The sequence below is a fragment of the Lipotes vexillifer genome, unplaced genomic scaffold (assembly GCF_000442215.2).
Source record: "Lipotes vexillifer unplaced genomic scaffold, Lipotes_vexillifer_v1.1 scaffold995, whole genome shotgun sequence".
In the NCBI taxonomy this organism is placed as follows: domain Eukaryota; kingdom Metazoa; phylum Chordata; class Mammalia; order Artiodactyla; family Lipotidae; genus Lipotes; species Lipotes vexillifer.
The window spans coordinates 2,412,351-2,433,331 of record NW_006785389.1 but is presented as its reverse complement, the minus strand read 5'-3'; positions in this window follow the sequence as shown (position 1 = coordinate 2,433,331).

Below are 20,981 nucleotides of genomic sequence, written 5' to 3'. Positions count from 1 at the left end.
TTTAATCCTTTGATATTTGCTGGTTTGAGACTTGGTTTGTGACCCAGTGTATGGTTTTGTGGTCAGTGTTCTACACACACTCAAAAATAATGCAAAGCCATCTTAGGTAAGTGACAAAAGAGGAAATAGATAAACTAGACTTCATCAAAATTAAAAACCTTTGTGATTTGCAGGACACCGTCAAGAAGGTGAAAAGAGGAATTCCCTGGCAGTCCAGTGGTTAGGAGTTGGAACTAAAATCGTGCAAGCTGTGTGACAAGGCAAAAAAAACAAAACAAAGAAAAAGTGAAAAGGCAGCCCACAGAATGGGAGAAAATATTTGCAAATCATATATCCGATAAGGGACCTGTATCTAGAACAACTCCATAACAAGAAGACAAATAATCCCAAGTTAAAGAATGGGCAAAGGATTTGACTAGATATTTCTCCAAAGAAGATATACAAATGGTCAACAAGCACATGAAAAGATGATCGACATCATCAGCTACCAGAGAATTACAAATCAAAAGCACAATGAGATATCACTTTACACCTGCTAGGGTCTAATACGCAAAATAACATAACAACTGTTGGCACTGAAGCCATGACCTTGAGCACAGGGAGAAGTGAGCACGAATAAAACAAGACCTCAATCCTGAAACCTTTCAGTGGCAGCTGGCGATTTCTGGCAAAGCTGTGCTCTAGCCCCTAACTCCACTGTAAAGCTTACTTGGGCCTCTTGCAACCTTGCCTTTGCCATTATCCCAATTCCTGAATTCCTTTGTCCCTGTTACTCTTTTGTCCTAAAATCCCCCTCTGCACCTGAGCAATTTCTCCTAGTTCTCCAGGCCCCACTTTAGCTGTCATCTTCTCCAAGAGCCGTCCCAGCACCTGGGGGCAGGCTAAGTATCCTTCTGAGTGCCCCGGGTCATTCTCCCCCAGCTCTGTGCTCTAACCTTGTTTCCCCAGAGAGACTGGACATGCTGGAGCCGCAGTGCCTATAGCAACTGCACAGTGAACAGGTGCTGAGAAGACGGAGGGACCAGGAAAGGCACAGTTTGAGGCAGGGAATCATTGTTCAGAGGAGGGGCAACAGGGGTGGCAGGATTGACAATAAATACAGTGACAGTTTCCAAGCTCCCTTTTGTACCCCTGAAACTGCTGTTTTGGAAAATCCTTGAGGACAGTCTCTGAGACACAGGGACGTGAACCATGATCAGCTCAACCCCAACGCGCTGACCTCACATCAGGTCGAGGTCCCCTGTCCACAGCTGCTCAACCAACTTAGGAAAGCAGTTCTTTCATTTCTTGCTCCTTCCTGTACCCGACCTGACAACAGGCCTGGCACACAGCAGACATGCAGTAGACGCCCAATCTGATGACTCCACAGTCCCTGCCAGGCTTAAGGCCACAGAAGGTGCTAGTGGACATCAACCCAGCTGGGTGACTGCAGGTCACATAATTTCAGCTGCAGACAAATTCTCTGTCACATACTTGGTAAACTCCCTGCAAATCATCCAAATATAGTTCCCCTGACAAATCCCAGTCAATCACATAGTTACATTCATACACCCTACCTCAGACATAGTCTGTCAGTCATATCCCAAAATATACCCCTGCACCCAAACTTTCTCAGTGTCACTCATAGTCAGTCCAATAAACACAGGAGCTCACAGCATCGCCAGTCATTCATAATTATCAGTCACTGTCTCAGCCAGTCACACACACAGACTCTCGGTTACGCCTGAAATCACAGTCAGTCACAGACACACCCTCTCACGCACAACACACAACCCTCCGACAAAATCTCAAACAACTTTTTGTCAGTCGCACACTTGATCAGGTCAGTCAGACATCCTATCAGCCGACCACACGCTCCCAGCTTGTCAGTCAGAAACACAGCAAAACGAGTCAGACACAGAAACACAACCAGACACTCACACAACTGGTCAGTCAGCCGGTCCCGCACTGGAACAGAGTTCCACACTCGGTCTGTCCGTCTGTCGGTCCACGCGCGGCTCGGGGGTCAGCCCCTCGCTCTCCATCTGCGCGTGTCGGTCCCACGCACCTCGCTTAGACCACCGCAGGCGTTCGCCGCTTCGGGGTTTCCCGTAGTTTCTCTCCGGCAATCCGCGGCTCCTCCCCGCCGCCCAAGACCCACCTCACCCCCTGGCGCGCGGGCGGACGCTTCCGAGAGGCGACGCGGCGGCGCTGGAACGAGGAGTCCGTGCGCCAGCTGGGACCACAGCTCCCAGAACGCGCCGCGTCTCAGGCGCCCCGGCTCGTCCGACTGCCCGCCCACCTGGACTACAATTCCCAGAAGGCGCAGCGTCGCCCCCCAGCAGCCCGGGCGCACGCCGGGAGTTGTAGTCCGGCCAGGTGCGTGGACCGTGGGGACAGCGGCCGTGACTTTGTGGGGCAGTGGTGGCGGTGTGTGGATGATCCGGCCGGAGGGTGTGCGGGAGGCGGAACCGTGCATGGTGCGTGGGGGGAGAGAGGTGTGAGAGGTGTGTGAGGAGGTGAGAGGTGTGTGAGGAGATGAGAGGTGTGAGTTGAGAAGTGTGAGGGGTGCGGGAGGAGGTGAGGTGTGAGGGGGTGTGAGGAGGTGAGAGGTGTGGGGGTGTGAGGAGGTGAGGGGGGTGTGAGGAGGTGAGAGGTGAGGAGGTGAGAGGTGTGAGGAGGTGAGAGGTGTGAGTGGTGTGTGAGGAGGTGAGGGGGGTTTGAGGAGGTGAGAGGTGTGAGGGGCATATGAGGAGGTGAGGGGGGTGTGAAGAGGTGAGAGGTGTGTGAGGAGGTGAGAGGTGTGAGGGGTGTGTGAGGAGATGTGAGGAGGTGAGAGCTGTGAGGGGGGTGTGAGGGGTGTGGATGCTGTGGGAAGGTGTGTATCATGTATGTAATGTGTGTGGCCCACGGCAACCATGTGGTCACAGTGCCTCTTTACCTGGTCCTCTTTCCATTTTCTTTCCCCTTTAAAATTTTTTACCATTTTTTTGGAGCTGTAATTCACATACCTTCAGTTCACCCTTCTAAAGTGTACAATTCAGTGGTTTTTAGTGTCTTTACAAGGCTGTGCAACCATCACCACTATGTCCAGAACACTTATCACCCCCAAAAGAAACCCCATGCCCATTAGCAGTCCCTCCCTATTCCCCCTGCCCCCAGCCCCTGACACCCACCAATCTGCCTCCTGCCTCTGGGGATTTGTCTATTCTGGATATTTTATGTAAATGGTCCCTTTGCAGTTCCCGACCACTGGTAGGCACACCATGGGCACCGTAATCCAAGGAATCCTTCACTTTCCCCAACAAAGACCCATCTCACGCATCAAGTGCTGGGCTTTGGCCTGTGGGTGGCACTGGTGGCCTTCATTTCTTTGGGTCTTCTTGGCCTTCTTTGTGGTCTTCTGCCTTCTGCTGTCCCACTTCTGTTGTCAAAAGCACAGCCCCATGATGCCCACCCCCAATAATCATAACAATAAACCACATCTGCACTGAGCCCCGTTTGCACACCAGGCAATTACTGAGCCTAGTCAGTTCATCCAGATTGTCAACTCTGCCCATGACCTCCCTTTCTGCACCACCAAAGGCTTTCTCTCTGGCAGCTCTTGCTTCCCACCCTCCAGCCCTGCCCTCTCCACCAAGCCCAGCTTCACATCACTGATGTCTTGCGGCGCTTGCCTTGATACCTCCCTGCCTCCAAGCCTAACTTGCCTCCCACCAGTGAAGGGAACCCCAGATTTTCCTGGTTCCTATTTTATCACTTCTATGAACCATCATGTCCTTCCTCCTATTATACACATGGGTGCAGCTGGCTCTGCTAACTGGTCTGGTTTGTGTCTAAAGAGGCTGTATTAGTTTCATATCACTACTATAACAAATTACCACAAATGCAGTGGCTCATAACAACAAAAATCTCTTACCTTAGGTTTCTGGAGGTCAGAAGCCTAAAATGGGTCTCACTGGGCTAGAATCACCATGTTGGCATTTGTGTTCCTTATAGAGCCTCTAAGGGAGAAATCCATTTCCCTGCCTCTTCCACCTTCTAGAGGCTGCCCTCGTGCCTTGTTCTGTGCACCTGCCTCGCCATCATTCCATCCCCGTCTCTGACTGACCCTCCTGCATCTCTTTTTCACTTATGAGGACACTGGTGATCACGCTGGACTCACCTGGTAATCCAGGATACTTTCCCCATCTGCAAATTCCCTTTTGCCATGTAAGGTAACATACTCACAGGTTCTGAGGATTAGGATTTGGACAACTTGGGGGGCGGGGGAGGCATTATTTTGCCTATTACAGATTCTAATTTCATTGGTCTGGGTTTGGCCTGGGCATCCAGACTTTTTTTTTTTTTGGCCACACCATGCGGCATGCAGGATCTTAGTTCCCCGATCAGGGATTGAACCCGTGCCCCCTGCAGTGGAAGCGTGGAGTCTTAACCACTGGACTGCCAGGGAAGTCCCCATCCAGACTTTTAAAAGTTTCCAGATGATTCTAATGTGCAGGCAAGGCTGAGAGCCACTGGATAAGAAAGAGCATAATGCAGTAGGAAGCAAAGGCTATGGAGAGGGACCCAGCTGGTTTCAATTCCCAGTTCTGCCTCTTAACTCTTTTATGGGCAAATGACTTCATTTATCTGGCCTCCTACTTCCTTCTCTGTGACACGGAGATAATAAACCCTCTCCTCTTCCCAGATGATCATGACGCCCCCTGCTTCTCCATGTCCATGGTGGGAGGCAAAGTTGTACCTGCTCAGACACAGCCACACACTTAGGCTCACACAGACATACAGACCCACATAAAGACACACAGGCACACAAAAACACAACTTGCATCCAGGATATATAAAGAACTCTTATTATAACTCAAATAACCCCACAACAAAGCCCCTAAATAACCCAATTTAAAAATGGGCAGGGAATTCCCTGGTGGGCCAGTGGTTAGGACTGCTGGGGGCCCAGGTTCCATTGCTGGTGGGGAAACTAAGATTCTGCAAGCCACACAGTGTGGCTACATAAATAAATAAAATAATAATGGGCAAAGACAGTAACATTTACCCAAGGAAAACATGCAAATGGCCAATAAGTACATGAATGGATGCTCAACATCCTTTGTCATCAGGGAACTGCAAATCAAAGCCACACTGTGATCCCACTTCACACCCAAGAGGATGGCTATGATCTGAAAGACAGGTAACAAGTGTAGGTGATGATGTGGAGAAATAGGAACCCTCATACATTGCTGGTGGAAATGTAAAATGATGCAGCCTCTGTGGAAAACAGTTGGAGAAATGAAAACATATGTCCACACAAAATCTTATACAGAAATGTTCGTAGGAACATTGTTCAAAGAGGTAAGGGAGGAGCCAGGATATAGAGAAGGTCTTTTTGCTGGAAAAACAAACAAACAACAAAACATGTAGTCGAACATCAAAAGATTACTGCTAATTGCAAAGAACAGACACCTCAAGTTAATAACGTTAGTGCTTTTCTATGTATTGGAAGATGCAAGAGTCTGGGTTCATTGAAATTATTCCTTAGATATGCATCTTAACTATCTAGGGCCAGTATCCAAAGCACAGAATGGATAACATTCTGTGTTATCCACAGAATGCTTCCTGTTTTTCTCCATCCTGAATTCCCCTCAGGGCTCACCATCTGGAGGTATGCACAGGATGATGGCTTGATCTTTGTCTACTGGAATGGCAGGCAACATTCCCTGTCCACAAACCACAGGGTGGTCTGGGGGACCCTCCAGTAGTTGTTTTGTATTCGGCGTCTCATTGGCTCACTCATGCATTCCCCATACGTGACGTGCCAGGAGATAGGGACACAGAGACGTGGACATGTGCTAATGGGGCTCCTGGCCCGGCGGGGGGTGGGGTGGGGTGGGCTCTGAACAAAGACACAGGCAAAAGCCACACAAGGGATGTGCTGCCAGGGTGGGGGGCCCCGAGGAGGCCATGGGCCTCTGACTTGCTCAGGGAGTCACCCTGGAGCTGATACTGAGGACAGGAAACCAGAACAAGCTGGGCTGTCTAAGGAACCGGAAGGAGGTAGGTTTGGTCATTGCAAGCTGCCTGGGGGATGACGAGAAATGAGCCTGGAAAGGTGGGCCACGGTGGGGAGGTGCAGGGGCTTCGAGGCTGGGCTTGAGGTTGGTTCTTACCTTGGTGGCCACAGGGAAGCCCTAAGCAAAGTTGTTCAGGAAGTGAAAGGCCCCCGCCTGTGACGGGAACAAGCTCATGGCTCCCGGCAGGCATTTCACCAACGACATCTGGATTGAGCAAGGGCTGCCCAGTTCCCACGCTGCCTTTGCCTCGAGTTGGCCAAACGGTTTGACTGCTTCTTCAGATGGGACCCACCCCTCCTGCTGTCTCCCAATACTCAAGGGGGCTTTATATTCCACACATCTGGCTGTCCGCTGAAAGGGATGGATGGACTTCCACCACGCTGTCCTTATCTGCTACATTAATATTTCCATCCTGAATAGTGAATGGCTTCCAGCTGACCTTGGGCAAGCAGTTTAACCTCTCAGAATCTCAGCTCTAAGTGGGGATAGAAGTGCCTGCATCCCGGGGCCGCTGACAGGATGAGATGGGACACTTCCAAAGTGCTCACACAGTGTGGAAGCCTTACACCGGCATCACCGTCGCAGCTGATTTCAACAAAGTCTTCATGCTGAAGCTGAGGAGCGACACACAGTTTTTAAAGAGCTGGACTTGGTGACACCACGTTTCAGCACACAGAGCTCCTTTTTTGGGGGGTGGGGTGGGAAACAAAAAACCATATGGCCCGAGTTAATGCAAGGCACAAAGGACTAAAAAAACAAAAACCTTTTTTTTTAAGTTTTTTTTCTTGTTTGTTTTTTAATTACACTTTTCCCTTGGTGAAAACTTTGAAATGAGCTGTTCCAGGCCTGCTGAGAGGAAGACCATTCACACCTGTGGATCTTTCCTACCAGAGAGTGGGCACCCGTGGGAACCTGCACATGGGGGAGGATTGGGGGTGGCCGTGACTCCCTTGAAGTCCACGGAGAAACATCTCCAGAGGACAGGTCCCAGGCCCATGCCCAGCTTTCTCACCCGACCAGGTGACCCTGCGTGGAGAAGTGCATGAAGTGCAACAGTGGCTGCTCTGTACCAGCCCCAAGTTCCTGACGCTCCCAGGGCCCTCGCAGGCTAGGGGGACAACACACCCAGGATGGACAGGTCTCTGCCGCATCTGGCACGTCCGCAGTTCACTGATGCATGAGAACCAAACGATCACGGAGGGTTTTCTGACACCCGCTGCGTTCGCGTGGTCTCCCCCCGACACACCCCCACCCCCCCGGGCTCAAGGGACCTGCTCTGGCGGAAGGCCCCGCCGCACTCCCCGCACGCGTAGGGCCGCTCGTCCATGTGCGCCCCCAGGTGCTTGGGTAGGGTCCAGGTTTGCATGCACTCGGTGCAGGCAAAGGGCCGCTCACCCCTGTGGATGCGCCGGTGCTGGGCCCGGGACGAGCTCTCGCTGAAGGCGCGCCCGCACTCCAGGCACAGGAACAGCTTCTCACCCGCGTGGGTCCTCTGGACCTTCCCACGCTCCTCGCACGCGTGGGGCTTCCGTCTGCCGGGACTCGGCGGACAGCCCACGAGGCACGCGTTCTCGCCCAACGCACCTCCCCACCCACCGCGCGCCGGCGCGTCCTCCCCAGCTTCGACTCCTGGAGGGAGACTGTGGTCTGGAAAACAGCCGAAGGCTTCTACGCACACGCCCTCTCCCGGACCCATGGCTGAAATGCACGCGACGCCCTCTTGGCGAACATGGTTCGCGGGAGCTTGCGCCTGTGCCGGCGTGTCCTGATGCTCGGTGAGGAAGGGCAGCCAGGGAAAACCTCCTGCGAGGCTCCGCTCGGGGCTCTGCTCCCGCTGGCTGCGCGTCCCCGCTGCCGCCTGGCCTCTGTGCTCTGTGACTTCACGATGGTGTGTGCCCTAGCAGCCCCCGCGTCACCTGCCCTGGAGCCAGAGCATCACCTGCCCTGGAGCCTGCCCTTTGTCGGGAGCTCGGGACTCAGGCTCTGATTCTGAAATGTAAGCAAGAAACGTGCTCAAGCCGCGACCTGAACGTGCGCTGCCAATCTGGGCGGGGACAGAGCCCCAGCGGCCTGACTTGGACAACAGAACGAGCTGCTGGCCCGGACCTGCGGCCTCTAGCAGAGGCTCCTGCATCTGAGGAAGGGTACCCACCGCAGAGCACGTACCAAAATTCCAGACTCCCAGAAGGAACGCAGGTGCTTAGTATAAACCATGTTGTTGGTACCCACGGTTCAGGCGCAGTGAGCCGCTGTTACCATTTAGGGAGTGGTGAGAACCCCACGCTCCCGAAATCCAAGTTCAGACACCAGCCAAAGGCCAGCCTTGCATCAGGCCCTTCCAAGGACAGCAGCCTCAGACCTGCTGTGTTAACCTTTTTCTGCACAGCGAGGAAGGAAAACGGTAGAAGGGAACAGAGAAAGGCACGGGCCAAGGCCACCGAGAGCCATCCCCTTGATCAGATGCCATGAGGGGCAACCGGACCAAGGCCTGGCCAGCAGAGTGGAGAACAGGCACTCAAACAAAAACTTGTATGTATGTGAATGTTCCCAACAGCCAAAACGTGGAAACAGCCCAAATCTCTGTCAACTGAAGACTGTATGAATAAAATGTGGTCTATCCATGCGATGGAATATTATTCAGCCACAAAAAATAAAGGGCTGATAATGTGCTACGATGTTGATGAACTTTGAAAGCATTATGCTAAGTGAAAGAAGCCAGATACAAAAAATCCACAGAGGCACAAAGCAGATTAGTGGTTGTCAGGGGCTGGGGGGACTGACTGCTTAATGAGTAAGGGGTTTGGCTCTTTTCTGTTGGGTGTACACCCCACCTCCTTGCCCCAGGAGGAGAAATAAACTCATCTGAAACATGGTGACTATAGTTATAATACTGCATTGTATACTTGAAATGTCCTAAGACAGTTTATCTTAAGTGTTCTCACTACGGTGAAAAAACGGTAACTCTGGGCTTCCCTGGTGGTGCAGTGGTTAAGAATCTGCCTGCCAATGCAGGAGACACGGGTTCGAGCTCTGGTCTGGGAAGATCCCACATGCTGCGGAGCAACAAAGCCCGTGTGCCACAACTACTGAGCCTGTGCCCTAGAGCCTTCGAGCCACAGCTACTGAAGCCCGCGCGCCTAGAGCCCGTGCTCCGCAACAACAGAAGCCGCCACAATGAGAACCTGCGCACAGCAACGAAGACCCAACGCAGCCATAAATAAAAAAATAAATAAATTTATAAAAAAAAACAAATGGCAACTCTGAATCAATAGCTTGATTGTGGTAATCATTTCACAATGTATACATCTGTCAAAATACAACCTTGTACACCTTAAATATATATAACCTTTATTTGTCAATTACACCTCAGTAAAGCTGGGAGAAAAAAAAAATTTAATTTAAAAAATGATTAGATAGAGAGACCTTCCTTCACTTACCTGGACCTCTCGGGACGTCTCTCTCCACAGTCCACGGGTCTTCCCACTGCTCCAGCTTGGAGATCATATCTGGTTTGGAATCAGGAAGTCCTGTCCATGGTGACAAAGGAGGAGGGGGTTGCTACAAGTCAGTCAGGCCCCAAGAGGCTGAACAGTAGTGCAGTGTGTGCCCTGAGCATGGGAAAGCCCTCTCCCTGGTGATTCAGGGAGAGGCATCCAGTCTGTACAAAGGGGACCCAGCTGGGGACACACAGCAAGGACACATCTGGGTGTGAGTGACCGGGCACGAGGCAGGGGATGAACACACACACACACACACACACACACACACACACACACACACAGTCACACAGAGCATCCTCTGCATCAGGCCCAGCAACCCCCATTCCTCCCTTGTGAAGTCCATGGCCACGTCCTTGAATGTCACTGGCTCTGAAACATCCCACACACATTGGCTCAGCAAGGGGCTATGTCTGACAGGGGTCAGTCCCATGGGAAACAGCAGGATGTGAACACCCTGTTGTCATGGGGGAGGGAGTTGGGGGACTCACGCTGAGTGACCCAAGCCAAGAGTTGGCGCTGTTATCACCTCGATACTGGGTGCTGTGATTCCAGTTGAATATTTGTGTCTCTCCCAAAGTCCTATGTTAAAGCCTTAACCCCCAATGTGAAGGTATTTGGAGGTGGGGCCGCTGGGGGTGATTAGTTTTAGATGTGGTCATGAGCCTGGGTGTTGGCTGGTGAACAGTGTGGCCACAGAGAACCCCATGTCCCAGATCTTCCCAGGGTCAGGGTTTCTCCCGAGGTGCCCTCGATTAGTGACAGTCACTGAGCTCCACCCTGGGGTGAAGAGAGGAGGAGGAAGGGAGGGAGAGGAGGAGGTTGGCCCTGCCCCAGGACCCACGCTCCCTGGGGGCTGCAGCTCCAGTTCAGCTCGCAGGTGAAGGGGCGCAGAAGCAGGAGCGGAAACAGGTGTGCCTGCTGAGAACATAGGCATTTTGGAGACTCACACGGACAGCATCTGATGGGAATGTGGTGTCCTGGGCCTCAGCCTTATGGCCCTTGATCCTCCCCTGAGAGGGAGGAGCTGGGGGAGGGCAGGGGAGGGGACTGAGGTAGGCCAGATCTGCCCTCAGACCCCAGGGACCGCAGCCCCAAAGTCCCCTCACCCAGAAGCCCTGCCAGCCAGTGGCCCCTTTCCCAGGGACCCTGGCCCTCCCAGACCAGACCCTCCCACAGGCGTTTGCTCCTGTGCTGCCTGCCCTTGGCCTGCTCCCTCCTGTTCACCCTCCAGAGCTCACAGAACCACAGCCCCCAACGTTTGCTATGTGCCAGGCATGCTGAGGGAACCTTCTATCAGCTTGCTTGATCCTCACTCTGCCCATACGAGTGAGGCAACACTACCTGACGCATTTGACAGGAAGGAAACTGAGGCATCAAGAGGGGAAGACGCCTGAGTTCACATGGACAGATGGGGTGATCTGTGCCCCTGGAATTAGTCTGGGGATGTGGCACACCACCTCGGCTCTGGTGCAGGGGTCTGCACAGCCACCATGGATCCAGGGTGACCCGGGGAAGATGCACACTGGGACCAGGAAATCCTGGACCTCTGGCCCCATATCCCTGCTCTGGGCCTGTTTCCTCTCAGGTATAGCAGGGACAGTCTCTGGGAGGATGGACAGCATTATGCTGTGAAAAGTCTTTGTGAAATGAAACACAACACAGGAACAGCGCACAGGGTCTTTGCTGCCCAAGGCCACACTACCTTTACACCCTGCATCCCCGCCTGGTTCCTAGGCTGGGCAAGGGGTCATGGGGCTCAGGGGTCCATAGAAAGCAGCCCTCTGATTTGATGCTTGGGGGCTGGGACTCAGACCCTGCCTCTAAAACTGTCCCTGAGCCTAGGTTGAGTCCCTGAGCTGCAGCCCCATGCCACCCCCAGCCCGTGAGCTTCTCAAAGGCTCTCTGTGCCACACTGGCCCAGTTCCCTAATGTGGAGACAATCAGGTACTGTCACTACCCTCTGTTATACAGGTGGGGGAAAATGGGGGCACAGAAGGGTTAAATCTAAGGTTGTGAAGCAAATAATGGGTAGGTGGGGATTTGAAACAAGGCAGTCAGACTTGAGTCTGTGCCTTCAAAACAGTAATTTTTAAAAAGAGAGATATCAGGGCTCAGCTCAATGAGTTCTGAGCAATGCACACACTTGTGTAACCATCGTCCAGATCAAGCTCTAGAACCTTCTGTGAGGATGGAATTTGGCAGCCATCAGCTCCATGTGGCTCCTGAGCAGTAGGAACGCAGGTGGTGTGACTGAGAAACTAGATTTGTGATTTTTAAGTTTATTTATTTATTTATTATTATTTTTTTTGTTTATTTTTTTTTTTGCGGTACGCGGGCCCCTCGCTGCTGTGGCCTCTCCCGTCGCGGAGCACAGGCTCCGGACGCGCAGGCCCAGCGGCCATGGCTCACGGGCCCAGCCGCTCCGCGGCACGCGGGATCCTCCCAGACCGGGGCACGAACCCGTCTCCCCTGCATCGGCAGGCGGACTCCCAACCACTGCGCCACCTGGGAAGCCCTTAAGTTTATTTATTTAATTCAGATTTCAATACGTACAACGTGGCTCAAAGATACCAGTTGGAAAGTTCAGCCCTGGGGCGTTTCAGCACCATGGACAGACCCTTCCTGGCTCCGTTCCAGGCAATGCCCTCCCCAGCCAGGAGGTGGTTACTGCTGGGATTTCTGACAGCGCAGGAGTTGTGCCTATTCTTGAACTTCGTACAAAGTGAATGATATGCTGTGTAACAGTCTGAAGTCTCAGCTCCAAGCTCTCTCAGGCTTATGGGTGACAGCAGCAGAAGGCACCTTTCAGGATCCCTTGTTACAGGGACGGTTGGGGATGACGTGGAGCTACCAGGTGGGCGAGTACTCAAGAGGGATGAAAATCATAGTCCCAGCTGTCTTGAATTCAGGTCCTGACAGAGACTCCCAGGAGGGAACGGCTGACTGAGGCCTTCTGCCCCTCCCCACAGGGGTGAGAGTGGTGAGCAGATCCCTGAGGCCCAGTGCACCCTTCCTCCTGGTGTCATTGCTAAGCTGGGGACAGCGAGCGAGGTGGGTAAGTGGAGTCTGTCAGATCTAGGATCAAACCCACCTTCACCACTCCCTGATGGGTGACCTTGGGCTGCTCAATTCCCCTGGGGCCTCAGTTTTCTATCTGTAAAATGGGGGTAATAATACCTTTTGTGGGAGGCTGTTTGTTCATTCATTAACAAGTACTCCACGGACTGGGCACCACATCATGAAATTTACAGTCTGTGATGAATGGGAACAAGTGTAAAGTGTTCAAATGTGGTAAGAGATAAAAGCGTAATGTGGGTTTGGGTGGCCGGGGAAGGCCTCTGAATGGCTAAGCTTATACCCTATTGAGTGGCCGGTGGGGTGGAGGAAGAGAATGATGGGCAAAGGGAGAGCCATAGGGGAGGCCTGGAAAACAGGTAGAAGTCAGGTCATGCAGGGCCTGGAAGGCATGGAAAGAAGTGTGAATTTGTTTCAAATCAGGGGTCAGCAAACACAGCGCCACTGCCTGTTTTTGTATGGTCTATGAGCTAAGAATAGTTTTTACATTTTTAAGTGGCTGGGGGGGGGAAAGGTGAAAAGAAGACAAATGTTACATGAAAGTCAGATTTCAGTGTCCATCAACAAAGTCGTGGATTTCGTCAGGAAAAAAGAAAAGAGTGTGGATGTGTGTTTTCTCTCTTGTTAGATAAGAACCCATATGACATCCTTGATTTTGCCTCTTGGACTACAAAGCTCAAAATACTTGCTATCTGGTGCTTTACAGGGAGAGTTTGCTGACCCTGCTCTCATGACTTGGGCAGTGACAGAGGGTTTAAGGGGAGGGGTGGCCTCACCATTCAGGGTTAAAGACCCCTCCAGTCTTATGTGGAGAGAGGTGGAAGGGGTAAAGGGTGGCAGAGACCTGTGAGGAGGTGGTGGTCTGGGCTAGGCTGAGGAAGGCAAGGAGAAGGGCATATTTTGAGGGAGACCTGGTTTCTGAAAAATGTCCAGCCCTGTGACCACCACCCTGGCGTCTGCCTCACCTGGTGCCTCGGGCTCCATCAACTGCCACTCTGTTCCGTCTCTGGACTGCTTGGCCTCACCAGATACATGACAGTGGTCTTAGTCTCAGGCTGAGGAGCCAGGTTGTAGGTGACACTGGCAGGGATGGATTCCTGTCCCCAGAGTCTACTTCTCACACAGCAGTGGGGCTCCAAGCTTCTGGCTTGAACCTTGGGGCCCAGGGCTGGGATTCTCACTGCTGGCTGAGCACAGGCAGCAGGGAGTGGGTGTGGCCACAGCCATACACATGGGCTCCCCTGGGACAGACCAACTGCCTCAGTCCCCCGAATTGAGAACATGTGTCCACACACAAACCTGTGTGTGAACGTTCACAGCAGTGATGCTTGAGCAAACAAACTGGTCTATTTCCATTCGATGGAATATTATTCAACTACAAAAATGAAGTGTACTGATACACAACACAACATGAATGAACTCGGAAAACATTACTTTCGGTGAGAAAAGCACACACACAAAAGCACGTATTGTAGGACCCCATGTATATGAAATGTCCAGAACAGAGACAGAAGGTAGATTAATGGTTGCCAGGGGCTGGGGAGGAGGTGAACGGGGGTGTGGTGGCTACAGGTTCAGGGCATATAGGCACACACCTGAGGTCACACCTGCATACACAGGCGGTGTCACACATGCGGGGTCGCGCTCGGATGCACACCTGAGGTCTCAACTGCCAGCACAGGTCGCTTCCCTACCCCTACCCCCTGGCGCGCATCACCGCCTCCTCTCTCCCCTCTCCCACAGCCCGGCCGCCCCGGTCCACGCCCCTTGGGCCCCACCGCCCGCACACACGGGCCTCCCGTTCCTCACACTCGCACCGCCAACCCGCTGGGACCGCGAACTCACCACAAAGTGGGGGGTCGCCCCCACTCTCTCGCATGCCGCCCTGTGCAGGCTCACTAAGGCCACTTCCGCCCAGCGCCGGTGGGTGGGCACTTCATCTCCCAGCGGGCCCCGCGCGCTCCGTGCCTGGAAACAGCCGGCATAGGGTGAAGGCCCTTCTGGGAAATGAAGTCCAAGTGCACCGCCAAGGAAAGAGCGTGGGGACGTGTCAGTCCGTCTTCCCCGAGGGGGTTGGAGGACTGGACATACAGGGACAGGCACAGTTTCCTGTGTCCTTTTAGATATGCAACGTATGTACTTTTTGTCCTCTTCCTCCTCACACATATACATGTATAAGTATTAATGGGAGAAATTTTCATGTATTGAGGTACGGGGAAGTCATTCTGGCTTGTACACGATTTAACTTTACTTTTATGCTAACTAAAACTTAAGCCTGTTTGCAGCCTATCACACACACATTATATATCTGCTTTAATCATTAAAGAAAAGGGTGCACTGACCAGAAGTAAAGAATGTCCATGTTAAAAATAAAGATTAAATGCCTTCCTTCCTGGGACAGGGATCTTCCCAGACCAGGGCTCGAACCCGTGTCCCCTGCATTGGCAGGTGGATTCTTAACCACTGCGCCACCAGGAAAGCCCTGTTTTTGTTTTTTGAAACCTTGAATGAAGGTATCCTTGACTTGTCTGATGCTCTTTGTTCTGAGAAGATACAAAACTGCACTGAAAACCATGCTTCAGTGGAGCAGTTCCTCAGAGTTATCTGAGATGCTGTCTTCCAGGCTATAGTCCTCAGTTTGGCTCAAATAAAACTTTCCTCTATTCCTACTATAGATTGGTTTATTGATGGGAAATGTATGTGCTACAACTAGCTTGCAGGAAACTTTATGGAGTCTATGCTGTTTTACACTCAATTGGTCCTGTTAGCTCAACACACACGTGTGCATATATACAGAACAGGTGTGGCCAAGACACACAGTCATGGGGACATTTAACTGGGGGGAGACAGTGAACAATGAAACAAATGAACAAACTTAGTTTAATTTTAAAGAATTAAGGTTTTGTTTACATTTATTTTTTGAACTGGTAATACTTTTACATGTTTCAAAATTCCAAAAGTATCAAAAGATATAGAGTGAAAATTATTCATCCTTTCCCCCTCACTTCTCCTCTCCAAGAGCAAGTAGTATATACAGTAGTATGTATGTTCACTCTGTACCCTTCAGATATAGTGTGTGTGTGTGTGTGTGTGTGCGTGCATAAGCAATGGCTTCTTCTTTACACAAATGGAAACATACCATACAAACTGTTTTAAACCTTTTCACTTAACAATTTTGGTGCTCTTTTCCACAGTTCATAAAGACAGTCCCCATTTTAAGGGCTGTGTAAAAGCCAGCCAGTCCACCATAAATCACTTGGCCAGTTCCATGTGGTGGACACTGAGGTTGTTTCCAAATTTTCACTTTTGAGATCAATACCATGGTTAAAACTACATACAAACAGTTTGCACTGGTACAAATATATCTGTAGGATTCATTATCAGCAACTGGCTTGCTGAGACAAAGTGTTTGTAATTTAGATAGCAACCAACAAAGTGCCCTTCACAGAGGCTGTATCAATTCATACTCCTTCAGAAATGTGTATGGATCCCTCCTCCCCCTTTTGGATAAAAGTCAAGGCTGGTAAGATGCTGGGTGGAGGTCACATTGTTACAATCCTCCTGAAAGGTAATTTAAAAAGCTACGTGAAATCCATTTTCAGAGGAAAATGTTCAAGGTAGAGAAAGAAGTATTACAAGAGAAACAGAAGGGATTCTAATTTTCTAAACACAAGAACTACACATAAATATTTTTGTTGTGTGTATAAGATTTAATGTTCACTCTATGTATACACACATGTATATTTCAAGAAAAAATTACAAGGAAAATTAACAAAATCTTAAGGTAATGACCATCTCTGGATGGTGGAAGTATGAGGAATTAAATTTTAAATAAACCTCCATACTTATGTGTATTTTACTTTTGTGCATTTTACAGGTTTTGCTACAAAGAATTTGCATTACTTTGACAAACTGATGAAACCATATATTTTCCCTAGCTTAGAGTAGTTTCCCCTGAGGAGTTTCTTATCTGACTTGGTTTCAAAGCATCTGTAAGGAAATTAGTAGGAATATGCTGCCTAGAAAACGTGACCCGAAAACAGAAATGGAAAATTCCCAAAGATCTGCAGTGCACGGGAGAGGGCGGCAAATGGCAACAGTGACAAGCTTGTTCCAGGCTTACCTGGTGAGGCCACTGTAGCCTCAGCCTACCCAGTGTCCACTCTGAGAACTGTGGAAACATGACCCTTCGGCAGCTGGCATTTTTCGGGCCAAGGCGGAGGGAACGGGGCAATCGCAGGCCTGGATTCCAAGCTGTCCAGAGCTGTGAAGTTACCGCGGGGTCTCCCCTCCTCAGAGCACACTGGCAGTGGAAGCATTCCGAGTCTGCACCTCACACCGCTGGTGGGGCCGTGAGGAGGTAAAGTCAAAAGTGGGGAGGGCTCTGGTGGCCAGGCCACTTGGTGTCAGGTCACTCCCCCTCTCGTGGCCATCCTGCACCAGTGGTGGCAGTGGGAATGGAATGGAATGAAGACAGCTGAGATGTTTAGATGGTAAAAGCAACAGGATATCTATCTTCTGGCTTGAGGGACGGGATGAGGGGTAGCAACCATCCCTGTGAAAGGGCCCAGGGGAGGAGGAACAGGTTTGACCTGGAAAATGGCCTTTCCCTCCAGGTAGGCTGTGTTTTGGGACTTTGCAGGACATCTAGGGGAGCTGCCCAGCAGCATGCAGCTGCTGCTCTAGCCTGAAGCTCAGAGACCAAGATGTGGGAGTGAGCGGAGCATGCAATGGGCCTCCGGGACCACACCCCAGGGACCCCAACATTTAAGAGGGGAGGGGAGGGGAGGGCAAGAAGCCCCTCGAGAGGTAGAAGGGATCTGGAAGAGTGGGGTGTTCCAGAATGTCAGGGGACCAAGCATTATAGGGAAGGGGCCCTGGCCGGCAGGCTGAACAATCCAGGAGATGAAGAGGCCGAGCCGAGAGGCGGTGGCGGCATCTGATCAGGAAGTGCGGAGCGCTAGCGACTCCTCCAAGAAGAGACTGGAGGCGGAGGGCTGAGGGTGCTGCCAGCTGCCTATCCATTACCTGCTTCCCCAGACCATCTTTTGAAGGGTGCGGTCTCAGCCACAGAGGTTAGAGAAACTGAACACTAGCTTTCCAAGCGCCCTCGTCGTTAGGCGGCGCCCTGTGACCCAGGCTTGGCCGGTGAGACATAAGGAACACCGGCTGGAAGCTTCGGGGAAAGGCTTTTCTTTGAAAGCTCACTGGAGAGAGGAGCATAGGCCTGCCCTTCCCCCGTCCTCCAGTCCTGATTGTGAACGCAACCGCTGAGGCTGCAGCAGTCTCCCTGCGATGAGGAGGGCCGGGATGGGAGAGAAAACACTGCCTCTGACGTAGCTGAGGCCCTGAGGACACAGCCTGATGTGTTTGTCATTGTTAACGGGATGCTGACTTCAAGTTCTGGCTCCTAGCTGTGCGAGCTGGCCATGGCTACTTTTGTCCTGTGCCTCATCTTCCTGCATGTAAAATGGCACCACCTCACAGAACTGTGAGGCACTGCCTGTCTGAAAACACACCTTTTCTGAGCCATGGAAACAGAAGGTTATTTGCTAAGAATGAAGTGGCAGGTGGTGCAGGCTAAGCCATGAGGACAGAGGTGTTGTGACAGTGAGAGCCGACAAGGGAGGTCCATGAGGACAAGCCCAGAGGACAGGTGAGCACAGAGTAGCAAACGCGAGGCTTCAAGGGCTCTTGTGGAACCTCTGGAGATGAGCAGTGAGGCTGGCTCCGAGCGTCCTGGAGGCCAGCTCTGCTGGGATGGAAACTCCACTGGCTGTGACATCCACAGCACCCAAAGAACAGAAATGGACACGAGAAAGTTCTGACAGGGTTCTGACCCTCAACCATCACGTCTCGGCAGTGAGAGCTCTGATGCTCAGTCATTTTGACAGAGGTCTTAGAACTGCCGTTGTGTCCTTCCACGATGATACTTTTTCCATTCAACTTGACGCTCTGCTAACCCAACATTCTGTGGGTATTTTTAGGAACAATTTCCACAAGCTGAGATGTGCCATAACCAATTTTCCTTCCTTCCAATTTTTTTTTTTTTTCTCTTGCGTTATGCGGGCCTCTCACTGTTGTGGCCTCTCCCATTTGCGGAGCACAGGCTCCGGACGCGCAGGCTCAGCGGCCATGGCTCACGGGCCCAGCCGCTCCGCGGCACGCGGGATCCTCCCGAAACGGGGCACGAACCCGCGTCTCCTGCATCGGCAGGCGGACTCTCAAGCACTGCGCCACCAGGGAAGCCCCCTTCCAATTTTTGATGTTTATGGTTTGCGTTTAACTTCACCAGAACTCAGCTGCAGTGGGAACAGCAAACAAACAAAAAAAGGCAACCATGCTGTATAACTGGAGCACAGGACATAGTGTCCTGGTGGGATGGGCATTTCGCTCTTTCATTGTAGGTTAGAAAGCAGGCAGGTTTAAATCCTTGGTTTTTACATCCTTTCTGCTATGAGATACCAAGGATCACATCTCGAACACCATATTCTTCTTTATGTCAAGAACAGCATAGACAAAGATCACAAGGTTTTGCTTTCCTGAGGAGTAAAGTTGGAGGAAAGCAAAAAGATGATCCAGACGAAGTTTCCAATTGTGGACATGAAAATGGTCATGTTAGAATGTTCTGCATTGTATACAAATAAGCCATTTTCTCAGACGTCTCTCTTTCCTGGGCATTGACAGCTGAAAAGTCTTCCGGAGGTCTTCCAGCAGAGACCCCAGCGAGATGGGGAGCCGTGCTTGAGATGGGGCAGACGAACTTTGAGAACAGAACAGTGAGTCACACCATTCACACAGCCTTTCAGCACAGCCTGGTGACTTGACGCCAAATCAAAAGTCACTCCACCAGGCCAAGGAGGCTCTGATGGGCAGGCTTGGGATGGGGACAAAATTTAGGTTATCCTGTTGTTTGTTTCCCCCAACATATAAAAGACTAAAAAAGAAAAAGAAAGGAGACCTATAGATTAAAAGAGACCTAAGAAAAATATTAAGCAAATGCACCATGTGATTTTTGTTTAGACCATGATTAGAACAAACCAAATGGAGAACAAAACAAAATCTAAGAGGCAACCAGGAACATCTGAACACTAGATACTTAATAATATATTGAGGAATTACTGTTATTTGTTTAGATGTGAAAATGGTAATATAGTTTTACTTGAGATTTAATGAAATTAGTCATTTTTCCTGCTTCATCCCAGACATTCTTAAATGAAACCAACATTTTTTTTTTCCTTTACTGAAATGCCGGGGAAGGTAGAATATGAACAACAAGCTCGGGACCACTTCCTTGATTCCCACTCAGGCTCTGGCAGTTTTACCCACTGTTGCTTTTGCACTATCAGTGCAAACATGAACTTGGTGAAAAAGGCAAATGATGGCTCAGAATGATTATGAAAATGGTTTCTGCCAGCGTGGGCTAACATGATTTTATATACATATTTAAAAGTCCATGCTTTTTAGAGATATCCAGAAAAATGGATGAAATGACAAGATTTCTGAGGCTGATGTAAAAATAATCCCGTGGCATGCAGGGGTACCAGTGAAAATGTATTATCCATGTTTTACATGGAATGTCCAAAATAAAATGCTAAAATTTAGATTACTCAGAAAAATAAGTGGATTCTTTTCCTTCATACCAACTACAAATGCTAAAAAAGTGAAAAAAAATTACTAAAAAACATGTTGTGCACATGCTCATGATATCACTTGTTAAAATCAAATATATAGGATTGTTAATACAGCCCTGATCAATCAATTTACAGAGTCTGGGGAAAATCGGCTCTTGTGCTGGGCATGGTTTCTCCACCTCAGGGCCATGTGATTCTTTGCTGAGAGGCTGTCTGGGGCTTTATAGGATGTTCAGCAGCATCCCTGGCCTCTCCTACTGTATGCCAGGGGCACCCCTCCCTTCCGCCAGTCATGACAACCAAAATTCGTCCAGACATCATCAAGTGTCTCCTGGGGAACAAAAGAACTCTGAGTGAGAACCTCCATCATAGGCCACACTGCTGTTCTAAGGCGATGGTTTCCAGCGGGAGCTGTGACACCCCCCAGGGAACACTAGAATTTCACGGGGGCTCCTCTGACATTTGATTTGGGCATGAGTGTGGCTGCCATGCATGCTCTAATAACTCTGAAGTACAGAACTGGCCCCCAGGGACCGTGTATGTATGTGTGAAACCACCTGTCTGTAATGCATGAATTGAGACCCTGGGTCGACTCCATGTACAAACCAATTAATTCCTGCAAGTTTAAATGTTATATATAAACCTTCCAGAAATGCACTGGCATTTTGTTTTGTTCAAACCTTTTCCGAGACTTAGTCACCACTTTGGGAAATCACACCCACACA